This window comes from Pseudophryne corroboree, chromosome 2 (genome assembly GCF_028390025.1).
Source record: "Pseudophryne corroboree isolate aPseCor3 chromosome 2, aPseCor3.hap2, whole genome shotgun sequence".
NCBI classification, from domain to species: Eukaryota; Metazoa; Chordata; class Amphibia; order Anura; family Myobatrachidae; genus Pseudophryne; species Pseudophryne corroboree.
The window spans coordinates 775,922,909-775,947,639 of record NC_086445.1 but is presented as its reverse complement, the minus strand read 5'-3'; the positions used below and the strand labels follow the sequence as shown (position 1 = coordinate 775,947,639).

General features: G+C 43.1%; 2 pseudogenes; one reads left to right on the top strand and one right to left on the bottom strand.

Moving 5' to 3' along the window:
- Positions 1 to 22,981: 22,981 nt before the first annotated feature.
- On the bottom strand, positions 22,982 to 23,100 carry LOC135054302 (5S ribosomal RNA; annotated as a pseudogene).
- A 1,392-nt stretch (positions 23,101 to 24,492) lies between these two features.
- On the top strand, positions 24,493 to 24,611 carry LOC135054301 (5S ribosomal RNA; annotated as a pseudogene).
- The last annotated feature ends 120 nt before the right edge of the window (positions 24,612 to 24,731 follow it).

The following is a 24,731-nucleotide window of genomic DNA, read 5'->3' as shown; positions in this document are numbered from 1 at the left end:
TTCCGGGACCTGACAGGCTGAAGTGATCGCAGTGGCTGAGTAAGTTCATAGCTACTCAGAAACTGCACAAAAACTTTTTGCACAGCTCCCCTGCACAAGCAATCGCACAGTTGCTATGATAAAATACACTCCCAGATAGGCAACGACTATCTGATCGCATGGCTGCAAAAAACTGCTACCGTGCGATCAACTCAGAATGACCCCCACAATTGCTTAGTGGACAATTTTGGGAACTTGGAAGACAAATGTATGACCTTGTCCGGGAACCCCTAAACCTATAGGCCCATGGTAAGTGCAGCTGACCTCTGCATTCACTATACAGATGGAGCCCTCCTCATCTTTGCCTTTATTAGGATTAGTTGAGCCAGGGCAGTCGACTTAATCCCCTGCTGTAATGATTTATTCTCCTGCTGTATTGTTCTCTCTGTATTGTATTGCAGCTGCGAACAATAGATGAAAGGCTTATGCTAATAAACCTTGGTGCACCTAGGCACAGCAGAGAAGCCTAGATTAGCGTTGCTCCATCTGTAGCTATGACCATGCTTTTAGGCGATGCTTATTGGTCTGAAATCTATTATCCACAATGTTATATTTAACATATTGCCACAGACAATATTAAAATCCTTTTTTTTTATAACTGACAAATGTACCTAATCAGTAGCTTAGTTATACTATCTGGTACACTATTTTAAACAATCTGTAAACATTCACTATAAAGATAACTTTTTGCACATCTTTGTATATGCCACATCACTTTGTGTATGGTAAAGACAGAGATCATATGCCTTTTCATTGGATGACTAAGGCCCAAGTTGAACCATGGGCTGTTATTTCCCCAGATACTTTAACTTACAGACTTTTCTTAGACTTGCATTTTTAGAGTGATCCTAGTAGAAATGAGAACAGTGGACAGCAACACAGATAATGCTTCCGCAATATTTATCCACCTACAGATGTGACAGCCCTCATCTTACCCATGAATGGGTCATGGCTGCAAATGTCCCACTAATGCAACTATTCATGCCTGGCTGCGATACATTTATGGGAGTGCCCACATCTGTGCTATCCTATGGATAGCTTGTGCGTGTGCAGTGCATGCACACATACGCGGTCACACTAATCGTGGCAAGCGATGCGCGTTTTCAACAATTAGTCTGTAAGATGAGGCCTGTCTCATCTGTACATAGCAAATGCAGTAAATACTACTACTGTGTGCAGTATTCTAAGCTAGTATTAGTCACAAATATCAAAATGGGCAACATATAATCACCCATATCTATTTGTTTGTGTTGTAAATGTTTATGCTGCATGCAGTACAGTAGTATGAGACACAGTTACTAGTGGCTATTCTTATAATTGCACAGAAGAATGCAAACAGCATCATTACTGAGAACATGGATATTATGAAACAAATATCTATAAGTAAATTGCCAGATAAAGGATTTATTATCTGATTAAAAAGAGATTGCTCAGCGCACCCCTAGCTCATCACAGAGTAACTTTTATATTCAATGACAGACCATACTATGGTACCTCTATCTAAATAAATTATACAATATTGATTGCTGTGAAATCAATCCTGCCCTGCACATGGGCAAATGGGCAGACCACAGCACCACTACCGCTGACGATCAGCTGAAGAGGATAAGTCCTGCTACACGGAAACCTTAGCAGCGGTAAACAGGACACGTAAGCAGCGAACACTTACCAGAAATATTCAAAACTTGCACTCAGGGAACGGACTTAGACTGCTATTTGTATAAAAAATATTGGACACACTGACAACTCTTTTTTCTTGATCCAAAGCAATACAATAAAGAACCAAGCTTTTTAGTAAGGCAAAACACTATTTAGTGTACCCACAGATTCTTTATGTGTTTTATGTGTGTTTGTTTATGTTTGTATACCGGTATTACAGTAGAATACTGCATGTTATTTACAGAATTATTGCATCAATGTTTTTTAAGGTATATTCATTTTAATAAACAGATGTTATTCAATAGACAATATTGTATCATTTATTTCGATAGAAGTACCATAGTATGGTCTGTCATTGAATATAAAAGTTACCCTGTGATGAGCTAGGAATGCGCTGAACAATCTCTATTTAATCAGATTCGCATATCTTGTAGTGGGATAGGTAGTATACCCATTATTTGTTTTATAACTAGCAGCAACCAGCTCAGTGTGCTGTAAGTAGCAGAGCCGGCCATAGGCATAGGCAAACTAGGCAATTGCCTAGGGCATTTGATATGCCTAGGGGCATCAGCAGCTTCTGCTGATTAAAATGATATGCAGCATGCCTATATTCTGTGTGTAGCATTTCATATGCAGATACAGCCACAGTCTCACACAGTATATAGGCATGTTGCATATCATTTTAATCAGCAGAAGCTGCTTGTGCATCCTAGCCACATAGCAATGCAAATAAGATGAATTTCATTATAAAAATGTGCCCGACGTTAGCATTGAGGCAAGATTTATGAGGACACATCTGTATCCAAGCAAAGGCAGAGGTCACAGTGTTAGTGGCAGTGTGAGTGCTGTGTGCATGTGAGTGGGTTGGTTGTGCAGTAGTGTTCAGAATATGTGTAAGTAGCATTATGTGTGTCATGTAAAAATGCATTAATAATGTGCAACATATGTGTAAGGGGCAATATGTGTGTCATTATGTGTATAAGGGCATTCATAATGTGTGGCGTATGTGTAACAGGTTACTACTGTATGTGTCATTATGTGCATAGGGGCCTAATAATGTGCAGCAAATGTGTAGGGGGCACTATGTGTGTCATTATGTGTATAAGGGCATTAATGATGTGCAGCATATGTGTAACGGACATTATGTGTAAAAGGGCATTAATAAAGGTTGTCATAATGTGTAAGGCACATTATGTTTATAAGGACATTAATACTGTGTCTTATGTGTTAGGGGCATTACTGTGTGGCATTATGTGATTAAGGTGCTCTACTATGTGGCGTTGCGTATAGAAAGGGCACTACTGTGTCGTCTAATGTGAATAAAGAGCAATAGGGTGTGGTGTAATGTGAATAAGGAGCAATTCAGTGTGATGTCATGTGAATAAGGGGCTCTACTGTGAGGAGTAACGTTTATAAGGTAAAGTGATACTACGGTGGGATGTAATATGACTTATGGAAACTATTGCATGATCAAATGTGAATAAAGTGCAGTACTGTGTGGAGTAATTGTAATTGAGGTTACTATTGTGTGGCCATGCCCCTTGCCAGCAAAAACACACCCCTTTTTGGGCTGTGCGCCAAATGTGCGAACTGTTCCTATTTAAAATATAGGGGGTACAAACACCAAAATAAGGACTGCTATGGATGAGGGGTGATGGTGCTGGGAGAGAAGTGCAAGGTCAGAGGCGGAACCAGCGGTGGTGCTAGGGGGCACCAGCCAAAATCTTGCCTAGGGCATCATGTTGGTTAGGGCCGGCTCTGGTAAGTAGGATCAAGCGCAGTTCTTTATAATTTCTAATCTACAAAGGATTTATTATGTTTTTAGTAATTTGATTACCACTTGATTATTTCTTAATTCTATAAATATAGTGTGTGTGTGTGTGTGTGTGTGTGTGTGTGTGTGTGTGTGTGTGTGCGCGCGTGTGTGTGTTATATTCTTTAGCAACATAGAAGTAGATGGAAGATTCTCTTTTTAGACTTGACATATATATATATATATATATATATATATGATTTTTTTCTGTATTACACAATTACTGACATTTAAAACATTCAAAACAGACTTAATGCCTGTGTTGCATTTTATAATTTGATATGGTGTTATTTGTAATGCACAGCAGTATCTCTGTGACAATACAATTACTGGACAGCACTCCATTGTCATTGGTCTGACCCTGGCCCATGACATACATGTATTTAAAAAAAAATACATTTTGCATCAATAATATATCAAGCTTTTACTTGTATCATTAATAATGCACTTTGTCTGTTGTGGACCACTAGACCCCAAAGACAAAATGAAATACACTATAAATTAGGTTGCTGTTTTGGACTTCTTGTTTTTAGTTAATCTTCTTCAAAATGTTTATTGTTAAACAAATGATAATGCAGAATCCTTAATGCAAAATGTAATATATGTGCTGTAAAGTGTTGTCATGCTCTGAAGCCGGTGCTCTGTGTTACAACTTATCTGATATTGGTTTTGAGGTCATCAATATCAAATCAGACCAAACCTAATTGCAATCAATCAGGCTGTAAATGAGCAAAGGTTTAGCATCTAATAAACTGTAAGTAAGCAATATCTTTTACTTATTCGTTTTATGGGCACACTGACTCAATTTGATGCTACTTTTTTTGGAATCTGTTTATGAAAATGATTATTATTTTGTTTTTAATTGTTAATAGGGATTATTTAGTGCAGAACTAATGACCTTACAAAAATCAAGACATTCAGGAATGGACTTAACAGACTAATAAAATTTCAATATCTCATAATATATTCAGGATGGGCCCCAAAAAGTAGGAGTATACTTACCTGGTGCCAACTAGTGTGTCCTCCCTTCTATGCAGCACCATCTTGCCAGTGACACTTTTGAAAAGATGGTACCACACAGTAGATGCAACGACTATGGTACTATGGGCCTAATTCTGAGTTGATCGCAGCAGCAATTTTGTAAGCAGTTGGGCAAAACCATGTGCACTGCAGGGGAGGCAGATATAACATGTGCAGAGAGAGTTTGTTTTGGGTGTGGTATGTTCAAACTGAAATCTAAATTGCAGTTTAAAAATAAAGCAGCCAGTATTTACCCTGCACAGAAACAATATAACCCACCCAAATCTAACTCTCTCTGCACATGTTATATCTGCCCCCCCCTGCAGTGCACATGGTTTTGCCCAATTGCTAACAAACTTGCTGCTGCAATCAACTCAGAATTACCCCCTATGTCAGAGTTATTGCTATCTCGTGCATATGCGCCATCATTCCGAATATCACTAGAAAGAAGGTATGGAGGAGGAGGGGGGACCTGCTTGCAGGCAACTGGTATGATGTGGAGGAACAGGGGAGGCCCAGTGCCTAAGAGGATGCGGACCACTGTACACAGGGCCATATGGGAATAAATATGCCCCTGGGCTAGTTGCTGCTGTCCAGTGTCCGGCTACACATGTATTGAAACATTTTGACCAAATACAACTTCACTATTCATAAGTGGCAGGGACACATTTGTGTTTCTCATACCAATAACGTGTGCTTCTGAGCTGCATCAGGGAAGCACATACCCTGGATAGAATCATGAAAAAGGAGGCCTTCTTGATTCATCGCCACCATTTTTTCTGACAATTTTAAAGATTTATTATTTATTTTAATTCAATAAATGTTTTTAATAGCTTAATGTGGCATACTAACATCAGCACATTGTGACTAAAACATATTACTTAAACATTGTGCACCATCACCACCTAACACCATGAATCCTCTTTCATGGACTGATGGACTGCTATCTACTACTACTGCCTATTTAAATAGGTTCAAGGACAACTCTGATGTAATTACTCCATAGACATAATATCAAGACCAATTGATAAATGCAAAATCAATCCAACTCCCACCTAAGTGTACCCTGAACCCCGCCTCCCCAACTACCCTCACCTATGAACAATATACAATGGACTCTCACCAAATTCACTTAGGTACAACCTATTTTTATTTTACTCCAGATATTTACTTTAATGCAATCTTTGGGTTTTATAAAGCCACTAATTGCCTTATGGATAGTATAGCAGCATAGTCGTTAGCACCATACTCAGAGCCCTAAGGTTCTGTGAGGTGGGAAGAGGCCTAGCTGAGTCTTTGCCCTGAGTGAAAACAAGCTTAAAAAGTGTTACAAAAATATAATAACACTCACTTCTGAGACCGATACCTTGTGAACGATAAGATTTAGGATACAGATGAAATGTGGAAAAATATTGAACTCATGCTGAGGTGGATCAATGTTCATGTTTAGTAAAATAATGGACAGTTTACGTAAATAAAATAATAAGATAGGGTGAACCCTATTGTGACGCTTCAAAACGAACAGTCTCTGGATATTACCAGGATCATATCCTTCAGTTCTTGTTTCTCACAGGTGTACATAAAAATTAGAGATGTGCGGCGGGTACTTTTCATGTTTTGTGTTTTGGTTTTGGTTCTGGTTCCAATCTCGTTTTTTTAGATCTGGAATGGTTTTGCCAAAACTACCCTTTCGTGTTTTGGTTTTGGATCTGGATAATTTAAAAAAAAAACATACAAACAGCTAAAATCACAGAATTTGGGGGTCATTTTGATCCTACGGTATTATTAACCTCAATAACATTAATTTCCACTCATTTTCAGTCTATTATGAACACATCAAACCTCACAAAATTGTTTTTAGGCCAAAAGGTTGCTGCAAGGTGGCTGTATGACTAAGCTAAGCGACACAAGTGTGCGGCACAAACACCTGGCCCATCTAGGAGTGGCACTGCAGTGGCAGACAGGATGGCAGATTTAAAAAATAGTCCCCAAACAGCACATCATGCAAAGAAGAAAAAGAGGTGCAATGAGGTAGCTGTATTACTAAGCTAAGCGACACAAGTGTGCGTCACAAACACCTGGCCCATCTAGGAGTGGCACTGCAGTTGCAGACAGGATGGCACTTAAAAAACTAGGCCCCAAACAGCACATCATGCAAAGAAGAAAAAGAGGTGCAATTAGGTAGCTGTATGACTAAGCTAAGTGACACAAGTGTGCAGCACAAACAAGATGGTACGTGCTGGAATTTGCCCAGATGTAATACATGCACAAAATTGGTGGCACAGGAGAGCGTACCCCTAAACCACACACACATGGCAAAGCCTGTAAAATTAATTTGGATAATAATAACCCTTTTATTTGGAGCTATTATAATAATATGCAGCACAGGCGAGCAAACCCCGACACCACACAGGGTAAACCCTGTAAAACTTATTTGGATAATAATATAAGTAATGAATATAACCCTTTTATTTGGAGTAAATATTACACAGCACAGGACACCACCACTGGACTTATAGCAGCACAAGACACCACCACTGGACTAATGCAGCACAAGACAGCACCACTGGACTGGACTTATATGGCAGTAACCTTGGACTTATACGGCAGTACCCCTGGAGTTATACGCAGTGTCAGACAGGATGGCATTTAAAAAAACTAGTCCACAAACAGCACATGATACAAAGAAGAAAAAGAGGTGCAAGATGGAATTGTCATTGGGCCCTCCCACCCACCCTTATGTTGCAAAAACAGGACATGCACACTTTAACAAACCAATCATTTTAGCGACAGGGTCCGCCACATGACTGTGGCTGAAATGATTGGTTTGTTTGGGCCCCCACCAAAAAAGAAGCAATCTCTCCTTGCACAAACTGGCTCTACAGAGGCAAGATGTCGACCTCATCCGATTCCTCCGATTCCTCACCCCTTTCAGTGTTTACATCTTCCTCCTCACAGAGTATTAATTCGTCCCCACTGGAATCCACCATCACAGGTCCCTCTGTACTTTCTGTAGGCAATTGCTGGTAAAGGTCTTCCAGGAGGAATTTATAATTCATTTTGATGAACATCATCTTCTCCACATTTTGAGGAAGTTACCTCCTATGCCGATTGCTGACATGGTTACCGGCTGCACTAAACACTCTTTTGGAGTACAAACTTTAGGGGGGCAACTTAGTTAAAATACAGCCAGTTTGTGCAAGGGCATCCAAACTGCCTCTTTTTCCTGCCAGTATACGTACTGACTTGCCTACTTGGATGCCTACTGACATGCCTACTTGGATGCTGTCACACATAAAATCTACAACCATTCTTTCAATGGTGACAGAATCATATGCAGTGATAGTAGACATGTCAGTAATCGTTAGAAAGTCCTTCAGTCCAGACCAGATGTCAGCACTCGCTCCTGACTGCCCTGCATCACCACCAGCGGGTGGTCTAGGAAATCTTATCCTTTTCCTTGCAGTCCCAGTTGCGGGAGAAAATGAAGGAGGAGCTGTTGATGGGTCCCGTTCCGCTTGAGTTGACAATTTTCTCACCAGCAGGTCTTTGAACTTCTGCAGACTTGTGTCTGCTGGAAAGAGAGATACAATGTAGGCTTTAAACCTGGGATCGAGCATGGTGGCCAAAATGTAGTGCTCTGATTTCAACAGATTGACCACCCTTGAATGAAGGGCTCCATCCACAAGTCCCACATACTTTGCGGAATCGCTCAGTCTTAGCTTCTGCTTCAATTTCTCCAGCTGCTTCTGCAAAAGCCTGATGAGGGGTGTGACCTGACTCAGGCTGGCAGTGTCTGAACTGACTTCACGTGTGGTAAGTTCGAAGGGTTGGAGAACCTTGCACAAAATGGAAATCATTCTCCACTGCACTTGAGTCAGGTGCATTCCCCCTCCTTTGCCTATATCATAGGTGGATGTATGGTTTGACTGACCTTTTGCTAATCCTCCATCCTCTGAAGCATATAGAGTGTTGAATTCCACTTCGTTACCACCTCTTGCTTCAGGTGATGGCAGGGCAGGTTCAGGAGTGTTTGATGGTGCTCCAGTCTTCGGCACGCAGTGGCTGAATGCCGAAAGTGGCCCACAATTTTTCAAGCCACCAACAGCATCTCCTGCACGCCCCTGTCATTTTTTAAAAAATTCTGCACCACCAAATTAATTGTATGTGCAAAACATGGGAAGTGCTGGAATTTGCTCAGATGTTTTGCACGCACAATATTGGTGGCGTTGTCCGATATCACAAATCCCCAGGAGAGTCTAATTGGGGTAATCCATTGCGATGATGTCTTTCAGTTTCCGTAAGAGGTTGTCAGCAAGCATAGCCTGCCTAGGAACGAGTTGGCATTTGCAAGATGCTGATACTGGTGCCGCTGCTGATGTTGGAACAAAGAAAAATAACTCTGCGCTTAGAAACACTTTATGGATTTATATACGTGTAGTCTGTCATGTAGAATAAATAACTCAGTGAGACTTTGTATATTGATACTTTTTATCTAAGACTATTAGCATGTAACATTTATCACAACATACAAGTATTAATAATTTAGTAGCTATTATGCATAAAAGATCTAATTAATAGTAAATGAGTGGTTAAAAGCTTGTAAATAAGCACTAAAAATTACACTTTGTATAAAGGTATAATTGAATATTTATAGACACATCATAACAAGGTGTAAAACGTTACTCTCCTATTAGGTATTTATATATAGTTGCACTGGCGTCCCAGTGTATTACTAGAATGAATGTCCCGCAACAGATTCACACTAATTACAGTCTCATGAAGACAGCATTTGCTTGAATATAATTACCCCCGTGTTGGTTCCTGAAGGTTCCGTTTAGCAATATTACATGTGGTATACTTGCTGCTTAATAGCGCTGATGTTGCTGCGGGAGGCCATACATCTACCCAGTGGGCTGTCACACTTATAGAGTCCTTAGTCTGCCCTGTTCCACTTGTCCAACTGCATTTTTTAGGATACTTTTTCTGACGTCTCTGTACATTCTTGTTATCACCTCCCTAGTGAAATGGAACCTAGATGAGATTTGGTACCGGGTACACACTACCTTAAACAATTATCTAAGTCCCACTGAACTAATGGCGGATACCGGACGCACGTCTAACACCAACATAGCTGTCAAGGCCTCAGTTATCTGCTTTGCAAAAGGATGACTGCTGTCATATTTCATCTTCCTCACAAAGGACTGTTGGACAGTCAATTGTTTAGTTGAAGTAGTACAAGTGGTCTTCCGACATCCCCTCTGGGATGATGATCGATTCCCAGCAGCAACAACAGCAGCGGCAGCAACAGCAGCAGTAGGTGTACCAGTCAAGGATCCTCCAGAGGAATCCCGGTTAGGAGTGGACTCCTCAGTCTTGCCAGTGAAATGGCCTGCAGGACTACTGATGTTCCTGACTGAGGAGGAAGTTGACGGTGGTGTGGCTTGCAGGAGCTTGGGTACAAGAGGAAGAAGGGATTTAGGTGTCAGTGGACTGCTTTTGCTCTTACCCAAAGTTTCACAATTTGACACTGACTTCTGATGAATGCGCTGCAGGTGATGTATAAGGGAGGATGTTAAAAGATGGTTAACGTCCTTACTTCTACATATTACAGATTGACAGAGGCAACAAACGACTTGACACCTTTTGTCTTGATTTGTGGAGAAATAATTCCACACTGAAGAGGTGGCTTTTTGGGTGTTTTGCCCAGGCATGCAATGGGCTTATTCATTTCATGGACAACAGGTGTCTCCCCCGGTGCCTTATTTAAACAAACCACATCACCATCAGAATCCTCATTGTCAACTTCCTCCTCAGCGCCAGCAACACCCATATTCTCATCCTGGTGTACTTCAACAGTGGCATCTTCAATTTGAATATCAGAAACTGGACTGTGGGTTCTACTTACAGCACTTGCAGAGGGCGTGAAAATGGTGGAAGGAGCCACCTCTTCCTGTCCAGTGTTGGGAAGGTCAGACATCGCAACCACCGACACACTTGGACTCTCCTTGGGGATTTGTGATACCATCTTAGAATGCACAGTTCTTTGCTGTGCTTTTTCCAGCTTAAATCTTATCATTTTTCTACTGGGAGGATGAAGGCTTCCTTCATCATGTGAAGCTGAACCACTAGTCATGAACAAAGGCCAGGGCCTTAGCCATTCCTTTCCACTCTGTGTTGTAAATTACATATTGGCAAGTTTACGTTTCTCCTCAGACCATTTACATTTCTTTTTTGGGGTGTTTTTACTGAACTTTGGCATTTTGGATTTTACATGCCCTCTTCTATCACATTGGGTGTCGGCCTTGGCAGACGACGTTGATGGGATTTCATCAGCTATGTCATGATTAGTGGCAGCAGCTTCAGCACTAGGAGGAAGTGGTTCTTGATCTTTCCCTATTTTATCCTCCAAATGTTTGTTCTCCATTATTTTTCTGGAGTTATATAACAATATGCTGAACAGGAGATCATACCTCTACACCACACAGGGCAAACCCTCTGAAAATTATTTGGATTAAGTATTAATAACCCCTTTAGTTGGAGTAAATAATATACAGCATGGGACAGCACCACTGAATTTATATGGCAGCACCACTGGACTGGACTTATACGGCAGTAACACTGGATATATATGGCAGTATCACTGGACTGGATTTATATGCCAGTACCACTGTAATTATATGGCAGGATCACTGGAATTAAAAGGCAGTACCACTGGATTTATACGGCAGTACCACTGGACAGATACGGCAGTATCACTGGACTGGACTTATACGCCAGTACCACTGGAATTATATGACAGGATCACTGGAATTATACGGCAGGATCACTGGATTTATAAGACAGTACCACTGGAATTATATGGCAGGATCACTGGAATTATACACCTGTACCACTGGAATTATACGGCAGGATCACTGGAATTATACGGCTGTACCACTGGAATTATATGGCAGGATCACTGGATTTATACGCCAGTACCACTGGAATTATACAGCAGGATCACTGGACTTATACGCCAGTACCACTGGAATTATATGGCAGGATCACTCTACTTATACACCAGTACCACTGGAATTTTATGGCAGGATCACTGGATTTATATGGCAGGATCACTGGATTTATACGCCAGTACCACTGGAATTATACAGCAGGATCACTGGACTTATACGCCAGTACCACTGAAATTATATGGCAGGATTGCTGTTATTATACGGCAGGCTCACTGGATTTATATGCCAGTACCACAGGAATTATACAGCAGGATCACTGGAATTATACGGCAGGATCACTGGATTTATACGCCAGTACCACTGGAACTATACAGCAAGATCACTGGAATTATACACCAGTACCATTGGAATTATATGGCAGGATCAATGGATTTATACACCAGTACCACTGAAATTATACTGCAGTACCACTGTACTTATATGGCAGTACCACTGGACATATACGGCAGTATCACTGTACTGGATTTATACACCAGTACCACTGGAATTATACGGCAGGATCACTGGAATTATACGGCAGGATCACTGGACTTATACGTCAGTACCACTGGAATTATATGGCAGGATCACTGGAATTATACGCCTGTACCACTGGAATTATATGGCAGGATCACTGGAATTATACGCCCGTACCACTGGATTTATACGCCAGTACCACTGGAATTATATGGCAAGATCACTGGAATTATACACCAGTACCACTGGAATTATACAGCAGTATCACTGGATTTATACACCAGTACCACTGGAATTATACTGCAGGATCATTCTATACGCCTGTACCACTGGAATTATACGGCAGGATCACTGGATTTATGCGCCATTACCACTGGAATTATACCACAATACCACTGGATTTATACGGCAGTACCACTGGACATATACGGCAGTATCACTGGACTGGATTTATAAGGCAGTACCACTGGAATTTTACAGCAGTATCACTGGAATTATACGGCAGTACCACTGGACTTATACGGCAGTACCACTGAAATTATACAGCAGGGTCACTGGAGTTTTATGTAGGGATGAGCGGGTTCGGTTCCTCGGAATCCGAACCCGCCCGAACTTCATGTTTTTTTACACGGGGCCGAGCGACTCGGATCTTCCCGCCTTGCTCGGTTAACCCGAGCGCGCCCGAACGTCATCATCCCGCTGTCGGATTCTCGCGAGGCTCGGATTCTATCGCGAGACTCGGATTCTATATAAGGAGCCGCGCGTCGCCGCCATTTTCACACGTGCATTGAGATTCATAGGGAGAGGACGTGGCTGGCGTCCTCTCCGTTTATAGAGAAGAGAGTGAGACAGTAGAGAGAGACACAGTAGTAATTTTGGGGAGCATTAGGAGGAGTACTAGTTACTTGCTGAAGTGATAGATAGTGTGACTGTATATTATCTGACTTGTGGGGGAGATACTGACAGTGGGGAGCAGTTAGAGTCTGAGAGCAGGACTCAGGAGTACATATAACGTACAGTGCACACTTTTGCTGCCAGAGTGCCACACTGCCATTGTGACCACACTGACCACCAGTATAATATATATTGTGATTGTCTGCTTAGGAGTACTACTTGCAAGTTGCTGATAGTGTGACCAGTGACCTGACCACCAGTCACCACCAGTTTAATATATATATATATATATATATATATAATTGTATATAATATATATATAATATTGTATACCACCTACCCGTGGTTTTTTTTTTCTTTCTTCTTTATACATACTACTATAGTAGCTTACTGTAGCAGTCTGCGGTGCTGCTGAGCTGACTGTGTCCAGCAGGTCCGTCATCAGTCATTACATAATAAATATATATACCTGTCCGGCTGCAGTACTAGTGATATTATATATATATATATATTGATTTCATCTCATTATCATCCAGTCTATATTAGCAGCAGACACAGTACGGTAGTCCACGGCTGTAGCTACCTCTGTGTCGGCAGTCGCTGGTCCATCCATAATTGTATACCACCTACCCGTGGTTTTTTTTTTCCTTTCTTCTTTATACATACTACTATAGTAGCTTACTGTAGCAGTCTGCGGTGCTGCTGAGCTGACAGTGTCCAGCAGGTCCGTCATCAGTCATTACATAATAAATATATATACCTGTCCGGCTGCAGTACTAGTGATATTATATATATATATATTGATTTCATCTCATTATCATCCAGTCTATATTAGCAGCAGACACAGTACGGTAGTCCACGGCTGTAGCTACCTCTGTGTCGGCAGTCGCTGGTCCATCCATAATTGTATACCACCTACCCGTGTTTTTTTTTTTTTTTTTCTTCTTCTTTATACATACTTCTATAGTAGCTTACTGTAGCAGTCTGCGGTGCTGCTGAGCTGACAGTGTCCAGCAGGTCCGTCATCAGTCATTACATAATAAATATATATACCTGTCCGGCTGCAGTACTAGTGATATTATATATATATATATATTGATTTCATCTCATTATCATCCAGTCTATATTAGCAGCAGACACAGTACGGTAGTCCACGGCTGTAGCTACCTCTGTGTCGGCAGTCGCTGGTCCATCCATAATTGTATACCACCTACCCGTGGTTTTTTTTTTTTTTTTCTTCTTCTTTATACATACTACTATAGTAGCTTACTGTAGCAGTCTGCGGTGCTGCTGAGCTGACAGTGTCCAGCAGGTCCGTCATCAGTCATTACATAATAAATATATATACCTGTCCGGCTGCAGTACTAGTGATATTATATATATATATATTGATTTCATCTCATTATCATCCAGTCTATATTAGCAGCAGACACAGTACGGTAGTCTACGGCTGTAGCTACCTCTGTGTCGGCAGTCGCTGGTCCATCCATAATTGTATACCACCTACCCGTGGTTTTTTTTTTTTCTTTCTTCTTTATACATACTACTATAGTAGCTTACTGTAGCAGTCTGCGGTGCTGCTGAGCTGACAGTGTCCAGCAGGTCCGTCATCAGTCATTACATAATAAATATATATACCTGTCCGGCTGCAGTACTAGTGATATTATATATATATATATATATTGATTTCATCTCATTATCATCCAGTCTATATTAGCAGCAGACACAGTACGGTAGTCCACGGCTGTAGCTACCTCTGTGTCGGCAGTCGCTGGTCCATCCATAATTGTATACCACCTACCCGTGTTTTTTTTTTTTCTTTTCTTCTTCTTTATACATACTACTATAGTAGCTTACTGTAGCAGTCTGCGGTGCTGCTGAGCTGACAGTGTCCAGCAGGTCCGTCATCAGTCATTACATAATAAATATATATACCTGTCCGGCTGCAGTACTAGTGATATTATATATATATATATATATATTGATTTCATCTCATTATCATCCAGTCTATATTAGCAGCAGACACAGTACGGTAGTCCACGGCTGTAGCTACCTCTGTGTCGGCAGTCGCTCGTCCATCCATAAGTATACTAGTATCCATCCATCTCCAATGTTTACCTGAGGTGCCTTTTAGTTGTGCCTATTAAAATATGGAGAACAAAAATGTTGAGGTTCCAAAATTAGGGAAAGATCAAGATCCACTTCCACCTCGTGCTGAAGCTGCTGCCACTAGTCATGGCCGAGACGATGAAATGCCAGCAACGTCGTCTGCCAAGGCCGATGCCCAATGTCATAGTACAGAGCATGTAAAATCCAAAACACCAAATATCAGTAAAAAAAGGACTCCAAAATCTAAAATAAAATTGTCGGAGGAGAAGCGTAAACTTGCCAATATGCCATTTACCACACGGAGTGGCAAGGAACGGCTGAGGCCCTGGCCTATGTTCATGGCTAGTGGTTCAGCTTCACATGAGGATGGAAGCACTCAGCCTCTCGCTAGAAAACTGAAAAGACTCAAGCTGGCAAAAGCACCGCAAAGAACTGTGCGTTCTTCCAAATCCCAAATCCACAAGGAGAGTCCAATTGTGTCGGTTGCGATGCCTGACCTTCCCAACACTGGACGTGAAGAGCATGCGCCTTCCACCATTTGCACGCCCCCTGCAAGTGCTGGAAGGAGCACCCGCAGTCCAGTTCCTGATAGTCAGATTGAAGATGTCAGTGTTGAAGTACACCAGGATGAGGAGGATATGGGTGTTGCTGGCGCTGGGGAGGAAATTGACAAGGAGGATTCTGATGGTGAGGTGGTTTGTTTAAGTCAGGCACCGGGGAGACACCTGTTGTCCATGGGAGGAATAGGGCCGTTGACATGCCTGGTGAAAATACCAAAAAAATCAGCTCTTCGGTGTGGAAGTATTTCACCAGAAATGCGGACAACATTTGTCAAGCCGTGTGTTGCCTTTGTCAAGCTGTAATAAGTAGGGGTAAGGACGTTAACCACCTCGGAACATCCTCCCTTATACGTCACCTGCAGCGCATTCATAATAAGTCAGTGACAAGTTCAAAAACTTTGGGCGACAGCGGAAGCAGTCCACTGACCAGTAAATCCCTTCCTCTTGTAACCAAGCTCACGCAAACCACCCCACCAACTCCCTCAGTGTCAATTTCCTCCTTCCCCAGGAATGCCAATAGTCCTGCATGCCATGTCACTGGCAATTCTGACGAGTCCTCTCCTGCCTGGGATTCCTCCGATGCATCCTTGCGTGTAACGCCTACTGCTGCTGGCGCTGCTGTTGTTGCTGCTGGGAGTCGATGGTCATCCCAGAGGGGAAGTCGTAAGCCCACTTTTACTACTTCCACCAAGCAATTGACTGTCCAACAGTCCTTTGCGAGGAAGATGAAATATCACAGCAGTCATCTTGTTGCAAAGCGGATAACTGAGGCCTTGACAACTATGTTGGTGTTAGACGTGCGTCCGGTATCCGCCGTTAGTTCACAGGGAACTAGACAATTTCTTGAGGCAGTGTGCCCCCGTTACCAAATACCATCTAGGTTCCACTTCTCTAGGCAGGCGATACCGAGAATGTACACGGACGTCAGAAAAAGACTCACCAGTGTCCTAAAAAATGCAGTTGTACCCAATGTCCACTTAACCACGGACATGTGGACAAGTGGAGCAGGGCAGGGTCAGGACTATATGACTGTGACAGCCCACTGGGTAGATGTATGGACTCCCACCGCAAGAACAGCAGCGGCGGCACCAGTAGCAGCATCTCGCAAACGCCAACTCTTTCCTAGGCAGGCTACGCTTTGTATCACCGGTTTCCAGAATACGCACACAGCTGAAAACCTCTTACGGCAACTGAGGAAGATCATCGCGGAATGGCTTACCCCAATTGGACTCTCCTGTAGATTTGTGGCATCGGACAACGCCAGCAATATTGTGTGTGCATTAAATATGGGCAAATTCCAGCACGTCCCATGTTTTGCACATACCTTGAATTTGGTGGTGCAGAATTTTTTTAAAAACGACAGGGGCGTGCAAGAGATGCTGTCGGTGGCCAGAAGAATTGCGGGACATTTTCGGCGTACAGGCACCACGTACAGAAGACTGGAGCACCACCAAAAATGCCTGAACCTGCCCTGCCATCATCTGAAGCAAGAAGTGGTACCGAGGTGGAATTCAACCCTCTATATGCTTCAGAGGTTGGAGGAGCAGCAAAAGGCCATTCAAGCCTATACAATTGAGCACGATATAGGAGGTGGAATGTACCTGTCTCAAGCGCAGTGGAGAATGATTTCAACGTTGTGCAAGGTTCTGCAACCTTTTGAACTTGCCACACGTGAAGTCAGTTCAGACACTGCCAGCCTGAGTCAGGTCATTTCCCTCATCAGGCTTTTGCAGAAGAAGCTGGAGGCATTGAAGGAGGAGCTAAAAGGGAGCGATTCCGCTAGGCATGTGGGACTTGTGGATGGAGCCCTTAATTCGCTTAACAAGGATTCACGGGTGGTCAATCTGTTGAAATCAGAGCACTACATTTTGGCCACCGTGCTCGATCCTAGATTTAAAAACTTCATTGGATCTCTCTTTCCGGCAGACACAAGTCTGCTGGGGTTCAAAGACCTGCTGGTGACAAAATTGTCAAGTCAAGCGGAACGCGACCTGTCAACATCTCCTCCTTCACATTCTCCCGCAACTGGGGGTGCGAGGAAAAGGCTCAGAATTCCGAGCCCACCCGCTGGCGGTGATGCAGGGCAGTCTGGAGCGACTGCTGATGCTGACATCTGGTCCGGACTGAAGGACCTGACAACGATTACGGACATGTCGTCTACTGTCACTGCATATGATTCTCTCACCATTGAAAGAATGGTGGAGGATTATATGAGTGACCGCATCCAAGTAGGCACGTCAGACAGTCCGTACTTATACTGGCAGGAAAAAGAGGCAATTTGGAGGCCCTTGCACAAACTGGCTTTATTCTACCTAAGTTGCCCTCCCACAAGTGTGTACTCCGAAAGAGTGTTTAGTGCCGCCGCTCACCTTGTCAGCAATCTGCGTACGAGGTTACTTCCAGAAAATGTGGAGAAGATGATGTTCATTAAAATGAATTATAATCAATTCCTCCGTGGAGACATTGACCAGCAGCAATTGCCTCCACAAAGTACACAGGGAGCTGAGATGGTGGATTCCAGTGGGGACGAATTGATAAACTGTGAGGAGCGGGATGTACACGGTGATATATCGGAGGATGATGATGAGGTGGACATCTTGCCTCTGTAGAGCCAGTTTGTGCAAGGAGAGATTAATTGCTTCTTTTTCGGTGGGGGTCCAAACCAACCCGTCATTTCAGTCACAGTCGTGTGGCAGACCCTGTCACTGAAATGATGGGTTGGTTAAAGTGTGCATGTCCTGTTTATACAACATAAGGGTGGGTGGGAGGGCCCAAGGACAATTCCATCTTGCACCTCTTTTTTCTTTCATTTTTATTTGCGTCATGTGCTGTTTGGGGAGTGTTTTTTGGAAGGGCCATCCTGCGTGACACTGCAGTGCCACTCCTAGATGGGCCAGGTGTTTGTGTCGGCCACTAGGGTCGCTTAGCTTACTCACACAGCTACCTCATTGCGCCTATTTTTTTCTTCTTTGCGTCATGTGCTGTTTGTGGAGTGTTTTTTAGAAGGGCGATCCTGCGTGACACTGCAGTGCCACTCCTAGATGGGCCAGGTGTTTGTGTCGGCCACTAGGGTCGCTTAGCTTACTCACACAGCTACCTCATTGCGCCTCTTTTTTTCTTCTTTGCGTCATGTGCTGTTTGGGGAGTGTTTTTTAGAAGGGCCATCCTGCGTGACACTGCAGTGCCACTCCTAGATGGGCCAGGTGTTTGTGTCGGCCACTAGGGTCGCTTATCTTACTCACACAGCTACCTCATTGCGCCTCTTTTTTTCTTCTTTGCGTCATGTGCTGTTTGGGGAGTGTTTTTTGGAAGGGCCATCCTGCGTGACACTGCAGTGCCACTCCTAGATGGGCCAGGTGTTTGTGTCGGCCACTAGGGTCGCTTATCTTACTCACACAGCTACCTCATTGCGCCTCTTTTTTTCTTCTTTGCGTCATGTGCTGTTTGGGGAGTGTTTTTTGGAAGGGCCATCCTGCGTCACACTGCAGTGCCACTCCTAGATGGGCCAGGTGTTTGTGTCGGCCACTAGGGTCGCTTAGCTTACTCACACAGCTACCTCATTGCGCCTCTTTTTTTCTTCTTTGCGTCATGTGCTGTTTGGGGAGTGTTTTTTGGAAGGGCCATCCTGCGTGACACTGCAGTGCCACTCCTAGATGGGCCAGGTGTTTGTGTCGGCCACTAGGGTCGCTTAGCTTAGTCATCCAGCGACCTCGGTGCAAATTTTAGGACTAAAAATAATATTGTGAGGTGTGAGGTATTCAGAATAGACTGAAAATGAGTGGAAATTATTTTTTTTGAGGTTAATAATACTTTGGGATCAAAATGACCCCCAAATTCTATGATTTAAGCTGTTTTTTAGGGTTTTTTGAAAAAAACACCCGAATCCAAAACACACCCGAATCCGACAAAAAAAATTTGGTGAGGTTTTGCCAAAACGCGGTCGAACCCAAAACACGGCCGCGGAACCGAACACAAAACCAAAACACAAAACCCGAAAAATTGCAAGTGCACATCCCTAGTTTTATGGCAGGATTACTGGAATTATACGGCAGGATCACTGGATTTACACGCCAGTACCACTGGAATTATACAGCAGGATCACTGGATTTATATGCCTGTACCACTGGAATTATACGTCAGGATCACTGGATTTATATGCCAGTACCACTGAAATTATACGGCAGGATAACTGGAATTATACGGCAGTACCACTGGACTTATACAGCAGTACCACTGGACATATACAACATTATCACTGGACTGGATTTATACACCAGTACCACTGGAATTATATGGCAGTATACCATTAGACATATACGGCAGTATCACTGGACTGGATTTATATGCCAGTACCACTGGAATTATATGGCAGGATCACTGGAATTATACGGCAGTACCACTGGACTTATACAGCAGTACCACTGGACATATACGGCATTATCACTGGACTGGTCTTATACACCAGTACCACTGGAATTATATGGCAGGATCACTGGAATTATACGGCAGCACCACTGGATTTATACGGCAGTACCACTGGACATATACGGCAGTATCACGGGACCGGACTTATACGCCAGTACCACTAGAATTATATGGCAGGATCACTGGAATTATATGGCAGGATCACTGGATTTATATGGCAGTACCGCTGGACATATATGGCAGTATTAATGGACATATACGGAAGTATCACTGGACATATATGGCAGTACCACTGGACATATACAGCAGCACAGGGACACCACCACTGGACTGATGCAGGACAACACAGCACCACTGCAATGGACTGGACTTATACAGCAGCAATGGACATATGGCAGCAGAGGACACCACCACTGTGACTGGACTGATTCAGCACAATACACCACCACTGAACTGATGCAGCACAACACAGCACCACTGGACTGGACTTATACAGCAGCACTGGAAATATTACAGCAGAGGACACAAACACTGTGACTGGACTGATGCAGTACAAGACACTAACACTGAACTGATGCAGGACACTGAGGACGGAGACACGTCCTCTCTCTACACTCTCCAATGCCGAAGTGAAAATGGTGGTGACGCGCAGCGACTTGTATGTAACATACATAGTATCTAAGGTTGAAAAAAGACAATTGTCCATCAAGTTCAACCTATTTGTGGTCTCCTATGCACGATTATTTTGTATAAAATTTTGACTGAAGTTGATGACTGCCGTTACGTTTTACTCCACTTTTTTATAATAACCATAGTGCGTGACTATGCCCCGTAACCCTGGATATCCTTATCCATTAGGAATTTATCTAACCCATTCCTAAAGGTGTTGACTGAGTCAGCCATTACAACTCCCTCAGGCAGGGAATTCCAAACACGTATCGTCCTTACCGTAAAAAAGCCTTTACGCCGTATTGTGTGGAATCTCCTCTCCTCTAACCTGAGCGAGTGTCCACGAGTTCTCTGTGTTGATCTAACCAAAAACAGGTCCTGCGCAAGATCTGTATATTGTCCCCTTATATATTTGTAAATGTTGATCATGTCCCCTCTTAATCTCCTCTTTTCCAGTTTAAACATGCCTAGTCTTGCAAGCCTTTACTCGTATTCCAGCGTCTCCGTACCCTTAATTAGTTTGGTCGCCCTCCTTTGAACCTTTTCTAGCTCCAGGATATCCTTTTTGTAGTAAGGTGCCCAGAATTGTACACAGTATTCAAGGTGTGGCCTCACAAGTGATTTATATAACGGGAGTATAATACTCTCGTCCCTAGCATCAATTCCCCGTTTTATGCATGCTAATATCTTATTAGCCTTCTTTGCTGCAGTCCTACTTTGGGTACTACTGCTTAGTTTTCTATCTATGAGGACACCTAAGTCCTTTTCCAGTACAGAATCCCCTAATTTTACCCCATTTAGTAGGTAGGTGTTATTTTTGTTCTTGTTACCACAGTGCATTACCTTACACTTGTCTGTATTGAAGCGCATTCTCCATTTCGCTGCCCAACCTTCTCATTTAACTAAGTCATTCTGAAGCAACTCAGCATCCCCCTCCGCATTTATAACTTTACACAATTTGGTATCATCTGCAAAAATTGACACCATGCTCTATAGACCTTCTGTTAGGTCGTTAATGAAAATATTAAACAATAGCGGTCCAAATACTGAGCCTTGCGGCACACCACTTAGCACTTTAGTCCAAGTTGAAAAAATAAGATTTTACTTACCGATAAATCTATTTCTCGTAGTCCGTAGTGGATGCTGGGGGCTCCGTCAGGACCATGGGGAATAGCGGCTCCGCAGGAGACAGGGCACAAAACTAAAGCTTTAGGATCAGGTGGTGTGTACTGGCTCCTCCCCCCATGACCCTCCTCCAAGCCTCAGTTAGGATACTGTGCCCGGACGAGCGTACACAATATGGAAGGATATTGAATCCCGGGTAAGACTCATACCAGCCACACCAATCACACCGTATAACTTGTGATCTAAACCCAGTTAACAGTATGACAAACGTAGGAGCCTCTGAACAGACGGCTCACAACAATAACAACCCAATGTTTTTGTAACAATAACTATGTACAAGTATTGCAGACAATCCGCACTTGGGATGGGCGCCCAGCATCCACTACGGACTACGAGAAATAGATTTATCGGTAAGTAAAATCTTATTTTCTCTGACGTCCTAAGTGGATGCTGGGGACTCCGTCAGGACCATGGGGATTATACCAAAGCTCCCAAACGGGCGGGAGAGTGCGGATGACTCTGCAGCACCGAGTGAGAGAACTCCAGGTCCTCCTCAGCCAGGGTGTGCCCCTGACCAAGTAGCAGCTCGGCAAAGTTGTAAAGCCGAGACCCCTCGGGCAGTCGCCCAAGATGAGCCCACGTTCCTTGTGGAATGGGCATTTATATATTTTGGCTGTGGCAGTCCTGCCACAGAATGTAACAAAAGGAGAAAAAAGTATGACTCTTGTTTGGGCGCACTCTTGTTGTATCGTGTTGTCTATTGATTAGTGATGTGTATAAAAATATAGTCAAATCTTTATTTCTACTCATAAAATAAATGGGAACTCAGCACAAAAGAAAAAATCAGTGATTAAGTTTAACATAAATGGATAGTAGCATTCCAAATGATGAAACAAAAATTGTATTTTTCTGAAATTAGAAATGTTCAGATCTTATTTTATGCTCAGATAAATGCATATTGGAAGATAGCTACATACCATGCTGCTTCCGTCTGCTAAAGATCTGTACAAACTGTGTTTGTATTGATAAAGCCCTAAGTAGGGATGATTTCAAGTGAGGGACTACACCCTGACTGAGATCTAGCCCTGATAATTCAAGTCCTTATTGGAGATGGAGATGAGATATGAACACAATGAGGTGCTAAGAATAAGTGAAAGTGGTGATCCTGCTGTTAGTGTTATCTCACAGGGAATGCAGCCTTCCTACTGCACTGGGTATTCCCTAGTGGTCGCCCAACTAGGTACTGACCTAGCCCACCTCCGTTTAGCTTCCAAGATCAGACGAGATTGGGCGTGAGCGTAGGGGTATGGTAGTAGGAAGATTTGCCCTGTGCCACTAATGAGAGTGCACCGAAACAGAAGATGGATTGCCCTCTGAGAGGGGAATGGAGGAAAAGAAGAGATGGGGGGGGGGGGGGGGGGAGAAGGAAAGGATAGATATTGGAGCGTGAATCTGCTGTCCTCGTTAGACGGGAGAGACGTGTCCCCAGGGGGACGCGTTCACCAGAATCGTGGATGAGAGTTCACGGAAAAAAGAATTGGATGAAAAAAGAAGAAAAAAAAGGAGAAAAAGAGAAAGAGAGGGAATTGCATGGACATGGGAATCACTGTAATAAATAGCAATATCAAGCAAGAGCCAATCATGCCGTGTGTGAATTTGAGAATGTTAACACTGAGGATATTTGGGCAGGAGGAAGAGAGATATTGAAAAACCTCCTGCTGAGGGTCAAATTACCGGCAGAGGACTTGGTGCAAAATCACACACCACTGCTAGTCCTAAACGTGTACCTTAAATTGTACAGTAAGACGCCAGTAATGGTGAAGACCCTATTGGTCAGCTTTAAAACACACTAGATCATACGCCCAAAGGCATATTGGGTTATACTGAATTCAGTCAAAAGAACCCCATGCAGTTTGTAAATTATCAGATAGTCAACACAATGTATCAAAGACTTATTATGATTGTACTGATTTCAGTCTTCGGACATATATGCAATTTGGTCAGAAAAATATGATATATACAGGACTCAGAATTATAGCACAGTGAAATCATGAAAACACACAGTTTGAGATTTTGGAGCAGATATGGCTGCGTGACCACACAAAATTAAATGTGTGTGTACCTGAGGAAATCTGCATTCATTCAATGAGGGGTTTTACCCGCATCTAACAGAGTAAGGATGAAACATCAAAAATAATATTTGGTGAAACACAACATGGTTACATATCACTAAAAGCTTAATTATAATGCCCCTGGGAAGATCCAGTAGTGTTATGCGATAAAGAGGTCTCACTTCAGCTGCTTCATGGAAGTGAACAAGCCCGTGACCGGGTGAAACGCGTTTTCCCCTCTTTCCTGCGGACCCCCTCCCACCTGAAGACTGCATGGGTGATATTTAACTATTTATTTTCCTGGTTCTAATTTCCTGGTTCTAATTTATTTATCATTTGCTTTCTCTTTTTCTCCTTTTTTTTCTTCTTTTTTCATCCAATTCTTTTTTCCGTGAACTCTCATCCACGATTCTGGTGAACGCGTCCCCCTGGGGACACGTCTCTCCCGTCTAACGAGGACAGCAGATTCACGCTCCAATATCTATCCTTTCCTTCTCCCCCCCCCCCCCCCCCCATCTCTTCTTTTCCTCCATTCCCCTCTCAGAGGGCAATCCATCTTCTGTTTCGGTGCACTCTCATTAGTGGCACAGGGCAAATCTTCCTACTACCATACCCCTACGCTCACGCCCAATCTCGTCTGATCTTGGAAGCTAAACGGAGGTGGGCTAGGTCAGTACCTAGTTGGGCGACCACTAGGGAATACCCAGTGCAGTAGGAAGGCTGCATTCCCTGTGAGATAACACTAACAGCAGGATCACCACTTTCACTTATTCTTAGCACCTCATTGTGTTCATATCTCATCTCCATCTCCAATAAGGACTTGAATTATCAGGGCTAG